The following is a 21,775-nucleotide window of genomic DNA, read 5'->3' on the forward strand; positions in this document are numbered from 1 at the left end:
AAAATTGGTACTTAATAAGCATATATAATTTACTTCTAATTCTCCAGTATATGGTACTACACGTACCTAGGACTTGTAAATTAAAAGCAGCTAGTGGGATGCAGCACTCATTGCGTCACCCACTTATGTATCCCTGTAAAACAAGTCCCCAGCCTTGCCCTTACAGCCTGTGTGCAGTTTTAAACTCACATTACACGTGCCAAAATAAACCTTTTTTGAGGTCAAAGCTTTTCTTTTTAATTTCCTTAAGTTTCCCCTGAGGTAGGCCCTAAATACCCATAGGGCGGGGGTAGGGCATTTAAAAAGCAGGGCACATATATTTAATGATTTACATGTATGGCAGTGGAAAAAACCCAAAGTCGTTTTACACTGTACCAAAGCTGGGTCTCCCATAAGGAAATGATGGATTACATTTCAATAACTTACAAAGCTTAACTTCAGTTCAGGAGCAGTTGGAAACATGATTCCAGAACTCATTTTAATAGTAATTTAAAATCCAACTTAATGGGAAAGTCAGATTTTATAATGCTATTTTGAAAGTTGTACTTACCGAAAGTTTTCATTTACCTGCCTAAGTCAAATGTGCCTTTCTGCCAGTGTCCAGTGTTACCAGGTGAATGAGATGTGGACCACGGACTAGGATGTAAAGAGGCGTCTTTTTCTCTTTGAGCAAGATGGCCTGGGGGATGGCCTGTGCCCAGCCCCTTCCTAAGCTTCACAAGGTGCCTACCCTTGCGCTTGAAGATATAGGTCACACGTAGTCCTGCCTCTATTTGTCTACCTATTGAGCTTGGCTCCAAACCCAGTTGGAGGGCAGAGCGGCCCCAGAACTAGTTAGGCGTGACCACAAGGAAGGAGTTTGCCATTTCCATAGCCATTTCTATAAGTGGGCACAGTGAGCTCTAACCTAGGAAAGAAAAGTGCTGACATCTTGGATTAGCGAGAGAAGAGTGCTCTTGGATAGTTTACAGTAAAACACCCAAGACGTGTTGCACATGTGGGTAGGGTAACACCTGGGAACTTGTACCCCTTTGGTTAGGAGGTGGCCTGTAGTTTTCCCCACCCACAGGTTGGAACTGGGCAAAAATGTGGAACCCCGCAACCCCCCTCAGAACACTCCTGGACCTGCGAATATCAGAAGGACTGCCCTGCTGTCTATATTTTAGAGCAAAATACTTGGTGTAAAGACACATTTAAACAAAAGCACTACGAACAACAACTGCTTGCGTTCTGTTGACCGCATGCGTTTGCTGCAAATTTTTACAGCAAATTGGACATTACCCTGAATAGTGTGTAATTATGTGAAGTGGCATAATGGCATCATTTTTGGAATTTCGTGTAACAAGCATAACTCAAAATACCCCAAATTAAGCACATTACACCAACATAATACACATTTCATCAAGGTATACTTGTAACTTGAGTGCTGCTCAATGCCAGCACACTGATCTAATTTCCACTATTTCTATTTCCATTTCCTGGGGCCTCCCAATGTTTCTTCTTTGGAGGAGAGGTTTCTAGCATATGCATTCCTCCCTTCTCCCATAGGGTTTCTTATAGTGGAAAGATGGACCCCGGTTTCAGATTCATGGAACTTAACAGCTCTGTTGGTCACCAACAATAAATAGAAGGACCCTTCAAATGAGGTTTGTAAGAAATTGGGTTGTTAGTTGAAGGGAACGTGACCCCTATTTAAGAAACAGCCTCATTCCCTGTCAGAGTGAACCAAAAAAGTCACTAAATTAACCTTTGCTTAACCCTCTGGTAGCTTGGCACAAAAGCAGTGAGGCTTAACTTAGAGCCGATGTGTACAGAATATATGAGGAGGGTGGGCGCACACTGCCTCACATCCCAGCGCTCAGTTTGCCCCGATGCATCATAGTAAATGCAGTGCATGATAACACTTACTTCGGTGACAGGCTTTAGTTTTTCACCCTTATTGGAGACATCGGGGCAAACTGGGTGCTGGGATGTGAGGCATTGTGCGCACACCTTCCTCCTGTTTGAAAAGGCTCCCTTGAGCTACTGAGCTGACAAGCTCTAGTTGCTGCACCTTGCCCAGTGAGTGGTACAGAGACCGAGGAGACTTTGGGCAGCATTTCCAGCACCTCAAAAAAGAATGTGTTGCTCCCTACTGAAGAAGGACAACTATCTTAAAAACACATGTCTAGAGATACTAGAGCACTGGCTACACCAACAAGGGTGAAAAACTAAAGCCTGTCATCAAAGTAAGTGTTATCATGTACTGCATTTACTATGATGCATCGGGGCAAACTGAGTGCTGGGATGTGAGGCAGTGTGCCACCACCCTCCTCCCGTGTACAGTATATATGCAGCATGCAAACAGTAATAAAGTGAAAACACAACACAAGAAATATCCCACATTAATTTAGAAAAATAAAGTGAATTTGAATTAATTATTTGACACAAAAATGGCAAAGATCCAATCAGTAAAACCAGAGTTATGAACTTTTAATGTTTTTAATAAAAACTAGCGCCTAAAGCATCAAAGCGTCAACCGCGGACATCTAGTCACCCGACATCAGATCAAAGTTGAAAAAACGGCCACCCATGGTGGAGCCCAGTCGAGCATTACCTTCGGACTTAGAAGAAATTTTAAAGAAAAGTTCTGTGGAGGTAAAGTTCCGTGAGGCAAGGCTGCAGGCGGTGTTCGAGGAGGAGGTGTCGCCGTCGGGGAGCCTCTGGTCAAAGTTGCGGTGAAGAGTTCTATGTTCGGACTTAAGGCCTGATTCTGAGTTGGTCAGTCTTCCCGTCAGAACTCCAATGCTGTGGTCCCAGGAAGACTTACAAGCCTGCGGTCTCTTGTCTGCCGGATTACAAGTGTAATCTAGGGCTGGCAGTGCGGCGACGGTGGTGTCATGGTGACGGTATGTATGGCCCATAGGAGAGCCTTACAAGTATATTGCTGCATGGCAGTGCCTCCAGATCATCCATGCTTGGTGTGGCATGTACCATGTTGTTCATGCTAAACAGTGCACGCATGACCATTCACTTTTGGGAGGGCAAATCTTGTACCCCCCACATACCATCAAGGGGAAAATCAGCCAAGGGCCCTGTTGAGGGCCCATTACCATGCCTTTATGCCAAGCATTTCATGGCGGGGTTACCACCATGAAGTGCTTGGAGGAAAGACAGGTCGTACCCTAAACTGCGGTGACGGGATCAGCACAGCCGCAGCAAACCACTGCCTTCCTCACTGCTGCCCCACCATAATCCAGGGAACCATCGTAGTATGGCGGTCAGACAACCAGGGTTTTGGCGGTTGGACCGACACCGCAAGTACAGAAGTTCCAGGACCGCCGTACTTGTAATAAGGGTCTAAGTCACTATTTTGGAAGTCATTAATCTCCAGCGGGACAAAACAGGAGGCTGCAGCTGACAAGAGTTGCAGGAGGCTGAAACCCCTTTGGTGAAAGACCACTGATCAGGATTTGAACATCGTGGGAGCTACCACGAAGTCAGACTGACTGGCGCTGCACCTTGGGTGAATAAATAAGCAAGTTGGTCCCGGTCTTTCCTCGGTTCTCAGGGCAGTTTTTACCCCCAAATTGCCAAATTTCGAATTTTGGCTACCTGGGCACATTTAAAACCACAACTAAGGGTCCATTACTGGGGGGCACCACTTGGGGATCAGGACTCACTCAGGCTGGGTTCAGGTGAGGGTTCAAGATGGTGGAATCTGTTATGTCCCTGTGGTTCTGAACAGGAGACCAGCAAACTAGCCCTAGGATTCAATCTGGTAGTCATGGGTTTAGGTGATGAAGCAGAGCTCAAGCAGAAGGGCAGGCCTCTGAGTGTTCAAAGCAGGCTCCAGGCAGCAAAGCAGTCCTTCTACATGTAGCAAAGCAGGTCACAACAGCTGGCAGTCCTCTGAGAGTCCTTCTTCAAGTCCAGAAAGTGAAGTGAAGAGTGGGTCTGTGGATCCTCTTTTTATATGTGGTGCCTTCTTTGAAGTAGAAGAAGTTTCTAAAGGATTCCCTTTGAAGTCCTTGAAGTTTCTTGACTTCCCTGTCCTGGCTCCAATCTAGCTGCATGAACAATGCAATGGTGACAACTCCTTGTTATACAGTAGGAAGTGGGGCTGTGCCTAGCTCTGCCCCCCCACCATTTCTGCCAGTTGACGGCCCATTCAAGCACAAATAATCCCTCTCTTGTGTGACTGTCTAGGAGCAATAAAAAAAGTCCAACTGCCAACTACACCAAGTCATGTGACCTAGGACAGGCTGCAGGCACCAAATAGCAAGGGCAGGAAAATCATAACTTTCTAAAACAAGTGGCATTTTCAAAATTGTAATTTAAAATTTGACTCTACCAGTAAAGATGATTTTTAATCATATTTTCAAAGACACAAAATGCTTTCCTGATGCCAATCAAAAGTTAGCACTTATTAAATGTAATAAAGCAATTCAATGTTATCCTATGGGAGAGGTAGGCCTAACAGTAGTAAAAAAAGAATGCATGCGTTTTTGACTGTAAGGACATGTAGAACTTAAAAGTACATGTCCAACTTTTTTAATCACAATGCATTCTGCTCTATAACTGCATCCATATGGAGTAGAATTTCAAAGCAGAAGCTAAAATGGCTGAGCTGCTATTCACCATATACCTAGGGCCTACATTAGTGTGACTTCTATGCAATAAAAGGGTAGCTTAAGGTTTGACAAGGGGGTTATATTGCTAAGTCCAATTTGGCAACTGCATTCAGGCTGTTCCCTCAAAAGGAGTGCTTGCAACCTGCTAACGGACATGACCTCGTTGAGGTGCCTGTTTGTGATCTAAAAACATTTCCATAGGCGCTATCACTGCTTGCTGAGGGTACCTTTATCATTCAGGACATACTTGTATTCCCTTACTCTGGACCGGCATGGTCCCACCGTTCTACAGTGTGCTTCTCTCAAGTGCCCAAACTACCATAATTACTCCAATAGAAGCCCCCTGGCTTCTAAAAAAACCTCCAATTCATGCTAATCTGAATGTGCATGTATTTTGAAGAACTCCCTGTTTATCAGTGAACAGCGTATGATATATTAATCTGATTTTTGTCGTCTTGGTGTTATTTAATGAGATAATGAGGAACCTGCACTCCTCCCCTTCAGGAAACAGCTCAAAACTGTCCTGTTCAGGGAAGTTTTGAACACAGCGTAACTCCCCTTCCCTGTGCTGCTATGCTTCCGCTAACGACCCTTTGGCAACTCTCTCTAAAGCGCTAAGAGACCTGCCAGTGATAAAGCGCTAAACAAAATCAATTAACATTAACATTAACATAAAGGAATACTATTTTTCTCAGTTGGTTTGGAGACATTTTGTGATGTTTTCGCTGTATTACTGTGAAATGGGTTGCACAAATGCTTTACACATTGCCTCTGATGAGAAGCTGCTGCTCTGCACCAAGTTACCAGAGGGTGAGCACAGGTTATCTTTGGTGTGGAACATATTTGTCCTGACTAGAGTGATGGGTTCTGCCTGGCTTAGGAGCACACCCTAGACAATTCGAAATAAGGTAGAGAGAACAGAACTTTTGCAAATATGCTAGTATCCTGCTGAGCAATGAGGATAGCAGAAACCATTGAAGGGGTAACAGAGTTTTTTTCCTGAAATGCTTGAGAAACATTTAAGAAGACTGTGCATACAATCAACGCTGCAATCAATTTATATTAAATACCTTGCCCTAAAGGGTTAACAGAGAAGCTAGGGCATACAAGGAAATAATTCTGGCCAGAGAGAGGTCCTGAAGTCAGAATGATAGGCTGTGATACAGGATTTAATATTTATTTTAATTTAAATCCCATCTACTAGGATAGGAAACAATCTAGAAAATTGGACAATGCAAGGAATGATTTTACCCTTTTATCAACTAAGAAGGGTTAGCCTCTTTCTCCTTATAGTGGCTTGTACAAAGGATCTTTTGAAGCAGTCTATTCTTGCCGGACTTTCATACTGTTGTACATAAAAATTTTGAAAACTATTTTGTGAAAAAAAAAATCTGTGGCATGTTATGTGACTGTCACATTTGAGGAGAGGTACTGGAGAAGCCAGCTGAAAATGGTGCATGGAATTGTAAACAACGGGTTTTGGCCCCAAGATTGAAGAATGAAGAGAGCATGTTCGGCATTGCCAGCCCCAATAGGACACTACGTCTTCCTATGTCTCAATTAGCTAAAATTACAGCAAAGATGTTGGGGTGAAGGAAGGAATCCCATTTGTCTTACTCAACCTCTACTTACCCTTCTCTACCACCTATCTTTACTGCTCATTCCAGAATTCTATCCTCTAACTCTCCCTATATTTGGCTCTTTTTGCATTTGCAAGTTATACATCTGCAAAGTCATTAGCTTAGTTTTTCATTTATCATCTTCTTTTTGATTAACATGCACCTGGACCATCATACCTCAAGAAACTCATTACCAAAAAATATAAAGACTGCCTGGTACCGGAAGGGACAGGGAGGCAAGATGGTGTCCACCTGACTGGACGTGTGAGCTGGCTGCTCCAGGGTGCTTACACCGACACGCTGGTGTAATGGACACATAAGTGGAAGGAGAAGTGATTTGAAAATACTTACGGCCGCCGACCGATGACCTCTCTGCTGCGAGTGCTGATTCCCTCGGCATGCTGGGCACCGCGGTTGAAGTGATATTGGCAAGATTAAGCCGACTTCATTTGCGCTGCTGGAGTTTCTCCCAGAGCCGGTGCTGATGAGCGGGAGGACTCACCCCCAAGTGGACACAACTGGTACTTATACTGGAGCTGGGGGAATCAAGAACCTGACTAATACTGCCAGCGGTAGCAAAGCTGGCAAAAATGACTCAGCAGCAAAAGGAGAAAAGGCAATGGATAACACGGGTAAGCGAACTATCCCGCTTTTATTTTCCGCTGGCAAAAATAAAGAGAAAGGTACCCAGGCTCCCTAGGGTGCATCATCTGCTCCAGGAACGAGGGGCAGGAACACTAGTGACTCTTACATGGTATAGGGAGGGAGAGAGGAAGATATTACCTTGTGTAACATTGGTAATTCAAATGCAGAACCCTCATCTGTTTCTGGAGCAGATTTGGGGATCGAAGGGGTTGAAGTGGCTGAAGATATAATAGGGGTGATGGCTCTTGCAAGGATCCTACCCTGGATAGTGCTTCTAATGTCAATCCTCCGGAGACATGCTACACTTTAACTGATCTAATAGTGGATAATCAGGTGCTAACAGGCAAGGGTGTAAAATCGGATGCCTTAAATCTCAAATCTCCACTGAAGGAGATAGAATCCGGGGACCACTTCTATTCATTATCAGATCATTCAAATTCTTCAAGTGATGATTTGGAATCATTTCTCAACGCTTCGGCTTTGACTGGTGCACAGGGTGCGCAGGGTGCGCAGGGTGCGCAGGGTGATGGTGGTAGTGATCTAAGTAGCGTACAGAGGGAGGACTTTGGTGATTCATCAGGTGGTAGTCCTCGGACAGTTCATAAAAGACTGGATGGTAGAGGTGGCGTAAGCTGGTGGACGGTGGCGGTGTTGCTTTGCAGTGGGACTACTCTTGTTCTAACGATATAAGCACTGTGAATGGGTGCAACCCTGAGACCCCTATTGAAAGGGCAGGTAATCCATCCACAGAAATCTCACATGTCCTGATTTATCAATCTATCATGACCCACAGAGAGGAGACACGGGTAGAGAGCCAGCGAGCGCAGGGCGCTTGTCGAAAACTGCAGAACTCAGTGCGACGCATTGCTAAGACCTGTACAGAAGTTACATCCAGATTCAACGATGCTGAAGCTCGAATTTCATGTCTTGAAGATGAACTGGCAGCACAAATAGCTATGACGGTGTCTCTGCAATCTCAAAAAGACGACACGCAAGGGAAGCTTGCTGACCTAGAGAATCGGTCCCACCGGAACAATCGTAGAATTTTGCAAATTCCAGAGGGGGTGGAAGGACAGGATCCACGCGAGTTCATTATTGATTTATTTACAGAAGCTTTTCCTGAGTTGAAACAGTGGGATTGGCAGAGAGAAATAGAAAGAGCACATCGTTTTCCATTCGCTCTTCGTTCTAGAAATGGTCAAACCTCCGATAAACCCAGAGTGATCTTGATCTCTTTCAACAGTTTTTTGCCTCGGGAAGATGTGTTTGCGCTGGCACGTCCTGATAAAAAAAGGGCTGGGAAAGGGGTAGAGTTCTTGGTCAGGCCTGATTTTTGTCATCTCACTGTGGAAAGGAGATGGCATTTCCGCCAGCTTATTGCACCTTTTCAGGCCTAAGCAGCTCAAGCCTTCTTACTAAACCCAGCAAAATTAAAAGTTTTATATAAAGATCATACCCGATTTTTTACCTCTGAGGTATTAGCAAAGGAGTTTCTACAATCTTTGTAAACAGTTTTGAATTGCCTATAATGTATCTGTTGGAGTGGCTATAGTCAAGTTATCTTGCTGGTTGTAATCATGTGGCTTATTTTTATTCTTCTCTTTATTTCTGCATTAGAAGGATTGTGAGATCTACAGCAGAGGTCTGCTATCTCCCTCTCTTTCCTTGTGCTAGCTCACCTTATGCGGGATGTTGGTTATGTGTTTAATAGTATATTGACAACATATTTTCTGTTTATAGGAACTTATTGAATTATATTTTTTCATTATTTTTGTTGTGTTTGGTGCATACGGAGAGGGGTTTTGTGAGGGGGTGATCACCTGGTGGCGGGAGCTTGTCATCACAGGGACCACTGGTCCTAAAGCCTCTTGGAAGGGTATGGGTAGGGGGTGTTGGGTGGGGGGTGGAGGGGCGGGCCTTTGGGAGGTAGGGGTTTCAGGAAGGGAGGGGGAGGGTTAACTGGGGTAAAATACAAATAAAATAATCCACAGTATCGTTAAGTTGTTGAATTTGATCGCTTTAATGTTTTTATATGGAGAATGGAGCAACAGCTTGCTCCCCTATTTTTCTAATGGCTAGATCCGGACTTCGAATCTGCTCTCTAAATGTATGTGGCTGGAATAATTACAATAAGAGACAAAGGCTCGCCGCTGAACTCCGGGTGATTCAGCCTGATGTGGTTTGTATAGAGGAAACCCATATACCTTGGGGGAAGCGGAAAATACTATGAGAAATGGGTTATGTGGTATTAGCGGCATCACAACAATCTTCAATGACTAGGGTGTGGGGGTTTTAGCTAAGCCTGCTGTACAAACTACGGGACGAGTGTTAGCGTATAAGAAGGGACGTTGAGTAATTTTGGAATGCTTGATAGGGAAAGTAAATTTTACGCTTTGTACTGTGTATGGTTCAAATTTCGATGAAGCCATGGTTTTGGAACAATTAAATATGGAGCTTGCACTCTGGCCTACCCTTCTGGTGCTATGTGGGGATTTCAATATCAATTTGATTAATAAGTAACTGCAATCTGGCATACAGATTATAAAGGAAGGAAACCTAGGGTCTTTAAGACTCTTTATCACTTAATGGTGGATCACGGTTTGGTTGACGCTTGGGATTATTTATGTGGGATGAATAATTACAATAAGACACAAAGGGTCACTGCTGAACTCCGGGTGATTCAGCCTGATGTGGTTTGCATACAAGAAACCCATTTACCTTGGGGGAAGTGGAAAATAAGGCTCTTTACCACTCAATGGTGGATCATGGTTTGGTCGATGCTTGGGATTATTTATGTGTACATGATCCTGGATTTACGTTTTATTCCCATCCCCATCAGAAGTTAGTAAGCCTTGACTATTTTTTTGCTTCTCCTCTACTATTCACTGAGGCTAAAATATGTGTATTCCCAAGAATTAGCTCTGATCATGCACCAGTAGTTTTAGATATCCCTGCATTGGGCTCTTGCATAACTCCAAGAGATTTCACTTTTGATAGGAAACTCATTTTGGATAACACCTTTATAGATCATTTGAAGATTTGGATCAAGGAGTTCTTTCAAAATAATCGACATTCTACCTCGGTAGGAATCTTGTGGGATACCTTTAAAGCTTGCTTAACAGGGGAGGTTTTGAGCTATGGATTGTATCAACAAAAGAAAGCCAAACTTGCAGTACAGGAATTGTATACCAAACTTAAAACTGCTGAAGAGGGTCTTGCACAGGGATTCTGCTCAGGAATAACATTGCTGATTTGCAAACTAATGTGGCCAGATGCAAGGCAAATATTAATTTATTATGGAGCAAGGATATTGCAGCTAAATATTTGTTATACAAAAAGGAATGTTATGAGTATTGGGAGGCTATAGGGTGGTGCTTAGCTCAAAGGCTACGGTCTAAGGAGGCAGCTCATAGAATAACTGGCATGAAGAATGCTTTGGGCGATACGGTATCTGATCCTCAGATCTTCTTTAACGTCTATGAAGATCTGTATATGGAAAAGGAACCGGGGCAGCATGTTAGAAACCTTGGGCTTCAACATTTAGTGGAGCTTGTAGATCAGGAGGAGGCAGAGATAATGGATAGACCTATCACCATGAAGGAGTTAGAGTTGTCTATTAAGAGCATGTTGACAGGCAAGGCAGCAGGTCCAGATAAGATACCCTCGGAGGTTTATGGGGCCTATGTTCAAGACCTAAAGACAGATATGTTAGCTGTTTTTCAAGTAGGTCAAACTGGGGGCACACCACAATCGTGGGATGAGGCTAACATAGTATTTTTAGGAAGAAAGAAAAACCACCAGATTTGCCAGGGTCGTATTGCCCTATATCTCTTGTCAACTGCGATGGGAAAAGCTATTCCAAAATCTTGGCGAATCGATTGGCTAAAGTTATTTCTTCTTTGGTTTCCCCAAAACAACATGGGTTCATCCAGGCGGGGGGACAGTGAATCATATAAGAAGAATTGTGACCCTGTTTGATATTGCGCAGGCTCAGTCAAGGGATTTAGGGCTGATTTTACTTGACGCCGAGAAGGCGTTCGATTATGTTGCCTGGGACTTCCTCTGGGGGGGTCATGCAGTTGATGGGGTTTGGTCAGGGGTTTATCCAGGCTATACGGGTATTATATGGATCCCTCATGGCCAGGATCTGCTCTTCGGGTCTTGCATCGGACCCTATAAGGATTTCCAGAGGCACATGGCAGGGGTGTCCTTGCTCCCCCCTGCTGTTTGCCCTATACATTAACCCCTTTTTAAATATGCTGGAGAGAAGTACCCAGATTAAACCTTTTAGCGCTCAGGAGGATCTTTTCTGCGTCCATGCTTATGCCGACGAAGTAGCAATTGTAACATCGGATCCTGCAATGGCTATATCTGAAGTTGAACGGTTGGCTTGTGAGTTTGGAGCTTTCTCCGGTTATAAGCTGAATACATCCAAAACTCAGGTCTTGTGTACGAATCATATTATGGCTAACGAGTCCAGAGTAGTCAAGGAGGTTACGTATGTGGGAATTAAGATCAGGGAATGTCTAAAAGGGCTGGTTGAGGTCAATTGGGGGGATATCATTGACAACGTGAAGCAATCATTAGTGAGATTGGACTGTCTACACCTGTCTTTGGTTGGTAGAGCCAACGTCATTAAAATGAATATACTCCCCAAGGTTTTATATTTTTTTAGATCGGTTCCTCTGGAAATATCCCATGGTCAACTTCAACATCTACAAGCAATTTGTGCTAGATGTTTGTGGACTCCAGGGAAACCTCGGAGGGCCTCGCGATTTATGACTCTTCCAAGAGAGAGGGGTGGGTGGTCGGTCCCCGACTTCACACTCTATTATTATGCGTGCCTTTTATCTAATGTTAAAAAATACTATTGACAGGAGAAGATGGGAGCAACCCTGCTGAGACTCCCTCAATTTACCAGATGGCATTAGGAACTGAGGTCAAGAATTGTCTGTTTAAGAAACTGGATGGGAGCTATTATAAATAAACGTGTTTTAAGATTTTGGGGGCAGTCTTAAAGGCCTGGAGCACAGTTCGAAAAAACTTACAGATTCAGGGCTTAACCTATTATACACCTACCAATGCTGCGGGTATTTTGCCATCGATTTTTTGCGACTACGTAGTTGCTAGTTGGAAACGTAGGGGTATTACACAAATTGGGGATTTTTAGACACGGGGGGCTTTATTTGTCTTTTGCAGATTTAGCAGACAAATATCTCTTACCTAAGAATCAGATCTTTAATTTTTTACAGATTTGTGATTTTTTGGGTAAACAACGTACCTCGACGATACCTGATAAAGTTGTAGAAGCTATTAGGCGCCAGGAAAAGATAGGGGTCCTCTATAAAATTGTTTTAGCCTCTAGGGCGGATGATTTGGATAAGCACAATCTTAAATGGGCACTTAAATTGGGAGAATCAACTGTATCGTTAGAGAAGACGATTGCTATTGCTGGGGAAATCTTTTTATCAGCGAACCTCAAAGTTCAGCTGTATAAAACGATATTTAATCTCTACCATACCCCAGCTAAAATGTTGAAATGGGGGGTTGGGGATGATGGTAAATGCTTTCAGTGCGGTATAGATAATGCTGATAGTCTCCACATTTTCTATGTATGTAATAAACTGGCCCCATTTATAGATCACATTGAGAAGTTTTTGACGGAGGTCACTGGTGTCGTCATTAAAATTTCGGCTTCTAGGATACTACTTGGGACCGGGGAAGATCTGGAGCAAGGGAGGCCAATGTATAAATTTAGGTATTTGCTTTTTATTGCTACAGCTGTAGCACGGTTATGTCTACCGTCTTTTTGGCTACAGTCGGAAGCACCATTTTATGAAATGTGGCGTGCTCGGTTTTATGATATATATAATCTGGAGTTTAGTTTGTACTCAGTCAAAGGGTCAAGAAAACGCAAACTTGGTAATTATGTATGGGGGCGATGATGATCATATGAATTGTTGAAATATAATTTTGATACAGTTGAATGATATGAACTATTATGTTTTGATTTACCTGTGTTCATGTTTTCATATTTTCGATACTGTGGATTGAAATAAAAAAATAAAAAAAAACACTGCCTTGTACCAGCTCTCTTTTCTAGACAAAGTCCAACATTTTGTCCTCAAAGCAACTTCAAAACTGCTGTTCAAGCACTTTTACTCTAGCATCTGGCTGATGGTAATACACAAATCTATGGCCTTGCAGATGCCACACTGGCACTCCTTAAGTGCATCCTACATGCCACAGTATGTCTCATCCAGAGCCTGAAGAAATATGATCACATCACCACTACCATGAGTTTACTACATTGGCTCCCCTTCCAGCTCGCACCATCTTCAAAACTCACTGCATCATTTACAAAGTCATTATAAACTTCACCACTGCTTATCTTTCGACAAGGGCAACATCTGTGTGTATACCATCAGTCAGCCTATTAAGAAGTGCAAAAAAATATAAAAAACAAGAAAGCAGGGATTTTATATCGATGTACTCAGCATCTGCAACTACATCCCTGTGTCCATCAGCACCGCCCTAACTCTCAGTCAATTTACAAAAGAGTTGAACACTCACCTCTTTAAAGAGAACTACATCACAATGCATGAACCTTCCATCTGTGAAATTGGGTTGTTGGTTGAGGGGGTGTGAGCCCTTCTCAAGCAACAGCCACAATCCTTGTCAGGGTGAAACACAAAAGTCACCAAATTGACCTGTGCCTAATCCTCTGGTAGCTTGGCACAAAATAAGTCAGGCTTAATTTAAAGGCAATGTGTAAAGTATTTATGCAGCACTCAACATTAATAAAGGGAATACATCCTACACCAATTTAGAAAAATAGAATATTATTTAATACATTATTTGAGATAAAAATGATAAAAATTCAATCAGTAGAACTGGTGATATGCTGAGTTTCAATTAAAAATAGTGCTTAGAACCAGAAAGTGCAAACTGTGGTTATATGGTTGCGCCAGACTGGGACTAAGTCACAAGTACAGCCAAACCGCGATGGAGCATGGGCTAGATACAGGGACAAAGTTAGACCCACTGAATAAGGTACCTTAAATCCTGATTTGCAGAGCGTAGCGAGATCCCTCTTTGAGAATGCAGTGTGCAGCTGCAGTTCTGATGAGCTGCAAGACTGTGATGCGGAGTCCTGCATCAGAGATGCATCACGCACAGGCGTTTCCGAGGAAGCTGTTGGATTGTGATGTGGAGTCCTATGTTGTCATCAAGGATGCTGAAGATAAGGGGCTTACAATGCGAAGGCCTGGGTCAAGGATGCATAGCACAGCAGTGGTTCTGAGGAGACTGCTGGTTGTGATGTGAGGTCCAGCTTGGGGAATCTGTCAAACTACGGCAGTTCTAAAGCAGAGCTGCAAGAGGTGCATTACACTCCATTGGTTTTGCATCACAGGACCACAGCTGGGCTGGCAGTGCACCTTCAGGCCTAATTCCAAGGGTACAGGACTAGGATGGACCCACTTGAGGGGGCGTAGGAATCACAGCAGACAGAGTCCAGGTGTGGGGTTCAAGGCTGTTAGAGCCTTTTCTGTCCGTGAGAGACTGATTAGGTCTCCAGCCAAATAACCCTTGGAGTCCCTCTGCTGGTCCTGGGTTTAAGATGCAGGTCCAGTCTTTCACTCAGGGAGCAGGGCAGAAGCAGAAGGGCAGCAGGGCAAAAGAGTAGCAGTCCTTCTTGCAGAGCAGCATTGCAGTCCTTCTGAGTCTTCCAGAGGTGTACTGAAAAGTTGGGTCAGAGGGCCCAATATTTATACCTTTGTGGTATGGAGAAAGTTCTGGAGGTGTCCACTCCCAGAGGGGTCTGGAATTTCCTGTCACCTTGCCCTGACCCCAGCTTGTCTAGGGCCACAAGTGACTAGTGTCAAACCATTTGTGAGTGTGCTCAGGCAAAGCCTTTGTGATGTGCAAGTGTGGTAGGGGACAGTTCCTCCCCGTCATCAAGTCAGAAATGGTCCATCCTGCCAACAACTATTGCTACTGTCTGGGACCAATACACAAAGACCAATTGTCAGCCATACCTTCTCATATGACCCAGGATGCAGGTTGCAGGCACCAAATGGTTAGGACATGAAAATGTCAACTTTCTAATGATGGCATTTTAAGAATTGTGACTTGAAACCTGACTTTACCAGTAAAGAGGGTTTTAAATTACAATTCCTTAGACACCAAACTGGACATTCCTTATTTCTCCCAATTGAAAGTTAGCACTTATTTAATGTAATAAGGTAACCCAATGATATCCTATGGGAAAGGTGGGCAGTGCAGTACTGAAAAACTAATTTAAGAGCTTTTCACTACCAGGACATGTAAAAGTTAAAAGTACATTTCCAACTCTTTAATTACACTGCACCCTGCCATATGGGATATTTTGGGCTTACCCTAGGGGTGACGTATATGTATTTAAAATGAAGGTTTAGGTCAGGCAAAAGGTTTATTTTGCCAGGTCGAAATGACAGCTTAAAACTGTATGCAGGCTGCAATTGCAGGCCTGAGTCATGTTTAAAAAGGCTACTTAAGTGTGTGGCACAATTACTGCTGCAGGCATAGTAGTAGCATTTAATTTACAGGCCCTAGGTACATGTAGTACCACTTAAATAGGGACTTGCAATTAAGCTAAATGTGTCAATTTGGCATAAGCCAATTTCACCATGTTTTAGAGAGAGAGAGCACAATCACTTTACAACTGGTTAGCAGTTGTTAAGTGTTCATAGTCCTAAAGGCCCACAAAAATAGGTTCAGAAAACATAAGAGCATAGTCAAAACATCTGGGGATGATCCTGCAGAAAAGGCCAAGTCCAGCAAACTCAGAGCATAAATGGTTTGACTGGGGACCAACATAGTCTTTCCTAGGAAGCACTCTTAAATGATAGAGAGGTTTTTCACCCTGCAATGTATGTGACGGGGACAGATTTCCAGTACTACATACACCTTTTTTGCACAGGGTGCGACTTTTTAGATTTGCACAGGACCCATCTCTATGCATAAGATGTTCAGACTGACCCTGAAGGTATAGTCATACTAGCAAGGGGGTACCTAGATGGCCTGCCAGTGGTGTTGGGCTCAGTCTATGCCCTCAACATGGATCATCTACGATATTTAGTCTCTCTCTCTATGCAGCTTGTGCCTTGGGCGAACCTCGATTGGATCCTCGGTGGAGACTTTAATGCAGTTCTAGATATTACATTGGATTGCTCAGACCCTCCCTTTAGGGGTACCCTTTGCAGTATGTAACTCTACAGCTCTAGCTGACTGGCTCTATCACTGGAGCCTGGTCAATGCTTGAAGGACTCGATACCTTTTGAGCACATGAGTAGTTTTGCTCACATTCTACATGTTTGTCATGATCACCTGGTTTGCCCAGCTTCCTTGCAAATGCAAGTCCTCCACGTTGAATATGTGGGTAGAACGCTATAAGACCATAACCTGCTGCTTTTGAGCATTGTTTGGGGAAGAGTGCCTGCTCCAATAGCTACCTGGCATTTACAACCATTCTGGTTGAAGGATGGGGTGTTCAAGGAAACTCTATATGAAACTTGAGTAAGAGGCATATAAGGCCTTTAGACAGGGAGTCATCGTACGCACCACGATGAGTACACCTGACCTTTCTGACCAGCTATCCGAGACTAAAAACAAACATGCCAACCTCATGGAAAAGTTGATTTTTCTTGACGCAGCCGCTTATGTGGCCAGAACATATGCAAAGGCCGATAGACTGGGCAGGCTGCTGGTAGTTCTGACTTAGCCCTCTATCCACATGCCTCAATATACTCTATTAGGGACTCACCAGATCATTGGTAAACACACAAAATTATATCAACACTGCATTCACACATCATGATAGGGAATTGTACCTATTGGCCCCCCTCGTTTCAGTCGACAGTCCTTCAGTACATTTTGGAGGTGCTATTCACATCAGCCACACCCCTCTGTCGACCTTTTGGCACTTTAGACCCTACCTCGGTAGAGGAAATCCGACAGGCAATTCAGGCCCTAGCATGTAGGAAAACCCTTGGCTTGGAAGGCCTGCCTGTGGAATATTATCCAACTTATGAGACCCTTCTTGCCCCTCGTCTGGCGACCTTATTCTCTGAATATTTTCAGCTGTGTAGCCTTCCTCCTTCCATTAGTGAGGCAATCTTTACATCCATACCTGAAACAAACCACGATCCTGAGAATGTAGCCTCTGGCCGTCCCTTTTACATTATTAATACGGATTGCAAACTCCTAACCAAAATCCTGCCTTAATGCCTCCTTCCTCATCTTCCATACCTCATCCTTCCATATCAAAACAGATTTGCCGTGCGGCGTGGGCTGGCCACGAGGGAAGATTGCCTCTTTATCCGGGAGCTCAGTGCTGAGACAGGCCCTGGATGGCAGCAGTGGCACATTCAGCTTGGCGGGGGCTGTCTGAACCATTACCCTGACTCACCCGATGGGAGGGCCCACTGATTGCCATTCCCCAACTTTCACCAGTAGCACTACGGCGGTGCCGGTTCCTCATGGCCTGGTCCAAACAAAGAGAGCAACAGTGACCCTAGAGGCACAAAGGAAGCCTCTGCTCACAGCATGCAGTGCGCAAGCTTGCACCTTCTCCAACGGGGGTCGCTGCTCTTGCTAATGCTTGGCCCTGCCTCAGAGTCGCACTTCACCGAGGAGGGCCATCCACAGTTTATGGACCCTGACCTTGAAGAATGGAGGGGGCCTGGTGACTAGCCTCTCTGCCCCGCCAGCAGTGAGCAACACTAATTTCCCGCCCTCCGACCACCGCTGACGGCCTCATGGCTGTACTGGCATCTCCTGACCCGGCTCGCATTGGCGTTAGGCCGCTGGGCCTGGAGGTGGACAGAAGGCCTTGACTCACAGCACTGCAGCGCTCCCCGTCTGGTCCACCTCCTGGGGCCCCACCGAAGTAGGCGTAACCCTACGATCGGCGACCGCAGCTGTACTGGCGAATGACCTCTGGGCCTGGAGGCAAGGGGAAAGCCCCGGCCCGCGGCACTGCAGCGATCCTGGCCTGAAGGGCTCTTGCTGGGAGCCACATCACTGGCCACCACCCAGTCCCGCCTCGAGGGGACTGGACTCGGCGACCGGCACTGCTGGCGTGATCATGCAGCGCGACCCCGCGTTTACACTACTAGTCGTGTCCTCTACTCAGGGGGCACCATTCACTACCTGCAATCTGTTGTCCATGGATGCCGTCGGCCCCTGTTGAACCGGCTGCAGGGGGTGTTGGAGCACACCGGTGCAGGATCCCTATGGAGTCGTGACCTGGAGGAGAGAGTTAGGGCAGAGCCCTCTTGGCGCGTTTGTACTGGTATCACCCCAAAAAAGACCCTGCCTGGGCCAGCACCCCCAGTGTTTGAGCCTTGCCTATTGCACGTACAACAGGTAGCACCAGTCTGACCCCATGGCCTGCGGATGGGTCCGCTTGCCCATGTCAGAGTGATGGAAGCCCTCCTCAGCATCGTCTGCACCGAGCCGCACCCACCAGCTACTTCTCACTTGACCACACTGCCATCTGTGAAACAGCTGAATTACCCCATGGGCCATTGCAGTGTCAGGTCAGTCTGTGGTCCATGAGCTGCTGGATCTCCTCAGCCACCGGGTCCTTCTGCCTGTGGAGGGACCCTCCGGCACTACCTGACCTACTGCCGGACAGACATTGCTGATCAGCGCCTATCCCGCCTCTGGGGCTCGGCAGGAAGTGCTGTGCAGGGGCTGGTGCCGCATTGGCTACTGGCCCCTTGCCCTGCCCGGACCTGACACACAGGCGAACCGGACAGCCCGCACAGCCACGGATGGATGTCTCCTGGCAAGTTCAGGGGCAAACCAGCATGGCAACTCCTCTTCACTAAAGACCTCCACCATACTCGCACCATGGCTAACCCAAGGGGGCGGCGTCCCCAGCAACCATTCAGCCCCAGCCTCCCACAAGCAGCACACAGGATGCCATCATGGAGCGCATCCTTCAAGAAATTATGGCTCGGGGACTGGAGGGTATGGACAGGAACATTTCTGCATTAAAGGCAGAGACCAAGTCAATCTGACTGAAAATTGTGGGTTTTTAGGCATGCGTTGATGGGCTAGTTCAGTGTGTTGCTGCAGTAGAGGACAGTCTAAATACCCTACTGAGGCAGGACCATGAACTCCTATTCTTGCGTAACAAGCTCATTGACCTAGGGGGATAGGAGCCGACAAGACAATGTGTGTTTTTTTGGCTTCCCAGGGAACGCAGTGGGGCCTGATGTCAAGTCCTTCCTCTGAGACATCCTCCTGAAGCTTACCGGTCATGTCTTCGACCCCCCATTGGAGATGCAGTGGGCCCATCGCATCAGCCCGCCATGCCGGGACTCTTCAACGAGCCCTGACCCCTCATCGCCTACGTCCTGTGGCATGAGCAGGCCCGACACGTACTCTCTGCTTCTCACTCACATGGTCCTTACACCCATGAGGGCAATGAAATCTGCATTACAGCGAACTTCTGATAGGGAGACTAGCGTCTGCTACAAAGCCTTCCTTTCTCTCCATTAAGACATTAAGTATGGCCTCTTTGAACCAGCCCGAATGCGGATCTCCAAGGATGGCGCCTCAAAGGACATCTATGAATGGGAGGACCTGCACCTCTTTCTGGATGGACTCTCCACGCAGGAGATGAACACTGCCTCACCCATGACCATGGAAGCCCTCCACTTAGCACTTACATTTCTATCCACCTCCTCTGGTGGCCGATGGTGGAGTGATGATGGATCCCGACACCGGGTCAGAGACCCTGACAGGACGTGCGCTCCCAAGGCGATAGAGGACAGGCCCTCCAGGCCATGCCAGTCCTCACCCAGAACCAGAACAGAGACAAATCTCGCTACCCACTGAAACCCGCTTCCACCATTGAGTGACCGCCCTGGGGCCTATGGGCTGTGTCGACCCGGCAAGTCAGGGGGCGCCACTGCAGGAACGTTGGGATCGATGCCCATCGGACGGCTGAGTATCGCCAAAACTGCATGAATGCTTGAATTTCTGAACGTGTTAATTGTTAATGCTGCATATACGCAATGTGCGTAGTATGCTTCTTTGTTTTAGTTCCCCCTGCAAGAGCAATGCTAGACTTCCACGCCCACTGCGATAGCAGGCCAGTGACCTGGGGTTACACTGACACCTCTTTCCCTCCCTCAGCCTCCCCGCACACTTGGCCTGCTCCCTGCTGGAAATGTTCTGGGCTGCGCTGTGGTTCTGTTTTCCACTGGGAGCTATGCTGTCCCCCAACCCCTTGTTTCTGGACTCCTGTGGCTGCTTGGAACCTGTATGTAGATAGCCCCCCACTCCCCCTCCCCTCGGGATTATCCCCTGTATGTTCATTCTAGTGTGCCACCCCCCACCATTGACGGGGTTGCCACCACCCTGACTATGGTAACCTGATGCCATCCTGCTGCCAGGAGTCGGTCTCTCACCTTGCCCACTCCATCCTGACCCGCCCCCTGACTGCAGCACCTCACCAGGGGACATGCACCCCCTGACAAGGGCAGTGCAACCCCACACCTTGCTGCACACACAGCGCCTCGGGCCCGTTTACACTAGTCCCCACACTTGGGGAGCCTTAGGAATACCTATCCTTGCTCTAACCCCGACGGACCTTGGTGGATATCCTAGGCCCCCACCCACTCACGCCTATGCCCGGCTGACACCCAGACCACCATGCCTGCCCGAAGGGGCCCCATTGGTGTGCCGCCTCCACAGGTTTAGACCTACGGTACAGTTCAGTGTCTCCCATGCTGCACTTCGTTGCAGCAACTTATCCTATCCCTTTCCCCTGGCATCCTCTTCCCCCCTCCAATAGTTCATACCCAAGGTGCCACATGCTTGCGCACCGCATTGGTCAGCATCCTGTGGGGAGCCCTTTTCCTGCATGTCCGGAATACTACCTGCCCGTCCTCCCTCCCTTCCAGCCTCCTCTTCCCCCGTCTCCCACAGGACCCTCCTCTCCCTTCACCCTCACCCTCCCCTCCTTCACCCTCTACCATCTCTTACTTTACCCCTTCAGACTCCCCCACCACCCCACCTAGGCCTGCTCCCCCCTCGCACCCCTCTCCTCACCCCAGCCCCCTCACCGACTGCATAATCATTCCACACTCATAACCCCTGCACCACTGCCGTCGCTCTACCTGCACCTGAATCCCCCCTACATCCCACCATAGCCCCACATCACTGCGGGTCCTCTGTGTGCCCATGTCTGCTCCCGCTACACACTCCTCACACCCTTTTCCCGACCTATCCTGGAATGTTAATGGCCTCACACACTAAATCAAATGGAAAAAGGTGATCTCTTACCTCCAGATGGGGCGGGCAGATGTGGCTCTCTTGCAGGAGTCCCACCTGGACAACCTAGAATCCAATAAGCTGCTCCGAGATTGGGTGGGCAAGTCGATACATAGCAGCATTGCAGCTGTGCCATCCTCTGAGAGGGGTGACGCCCCAGAAGTGTGGGGAAGATATCCTCATCTAGAGATCTTTGCCTGTCACAATCATGAAAACATGGTCTAACCAGGCTGGCAGGTACATATTTGCCAAATTGCAATTTGGGGACAGGTCCATCTGTGTAGGATTGGTATACGTGCCCACTCGGGCATTCCTGAACAGGACAGGACCCCTAAAAGAATGCAATGATGTCAACAGGGACCTATTGGGAGACGTGACCTTGGACCACAGTGTGGTGGACCAATGGCGTCTCAGTCACCTGTGATAAGGAATACACCTTCCTCTCACCGGTCCATGGCACACAACCTAGGTTGGACTACTTCCTCATCTCTCAGAAAATGGTAGCTCTTGTCAGAGTCCTGATTATTGAAAGCTGCACTATCTGACCGCTACCCGGGTCTCTTATCC

At 46.6% G+C, this 21,775-nt stretch overlaps 1 protein-coding gene across 1 annotated transcript in view; it reads left to right on the forward strand.

The window, feature by feature from the left end:
* LOC146858096 (gamma-crystallin 1-like) overlaps nt 1–21,775 on the forward strand; it is a 69,101-nt gene that overhangs the window by 6,782 nt on the left and 40,544 nt on the right. The window lies entirely within an intron of this gene.

The sequence above is a fragment of the Triturus cristatus genome, chromosome 3_2 (genome assembly GCF_964204655.1).
Source record: "Triturus cristatus chromosome 3_2, aTriCri1.1, whole genome shotgun sequence".
NCBI classification, from domain to species: Eukaryota; Metazoa; Chordata; class Amphibia; order Caudata; family Salamandridae; genus Triturus; species Triturus cristatus.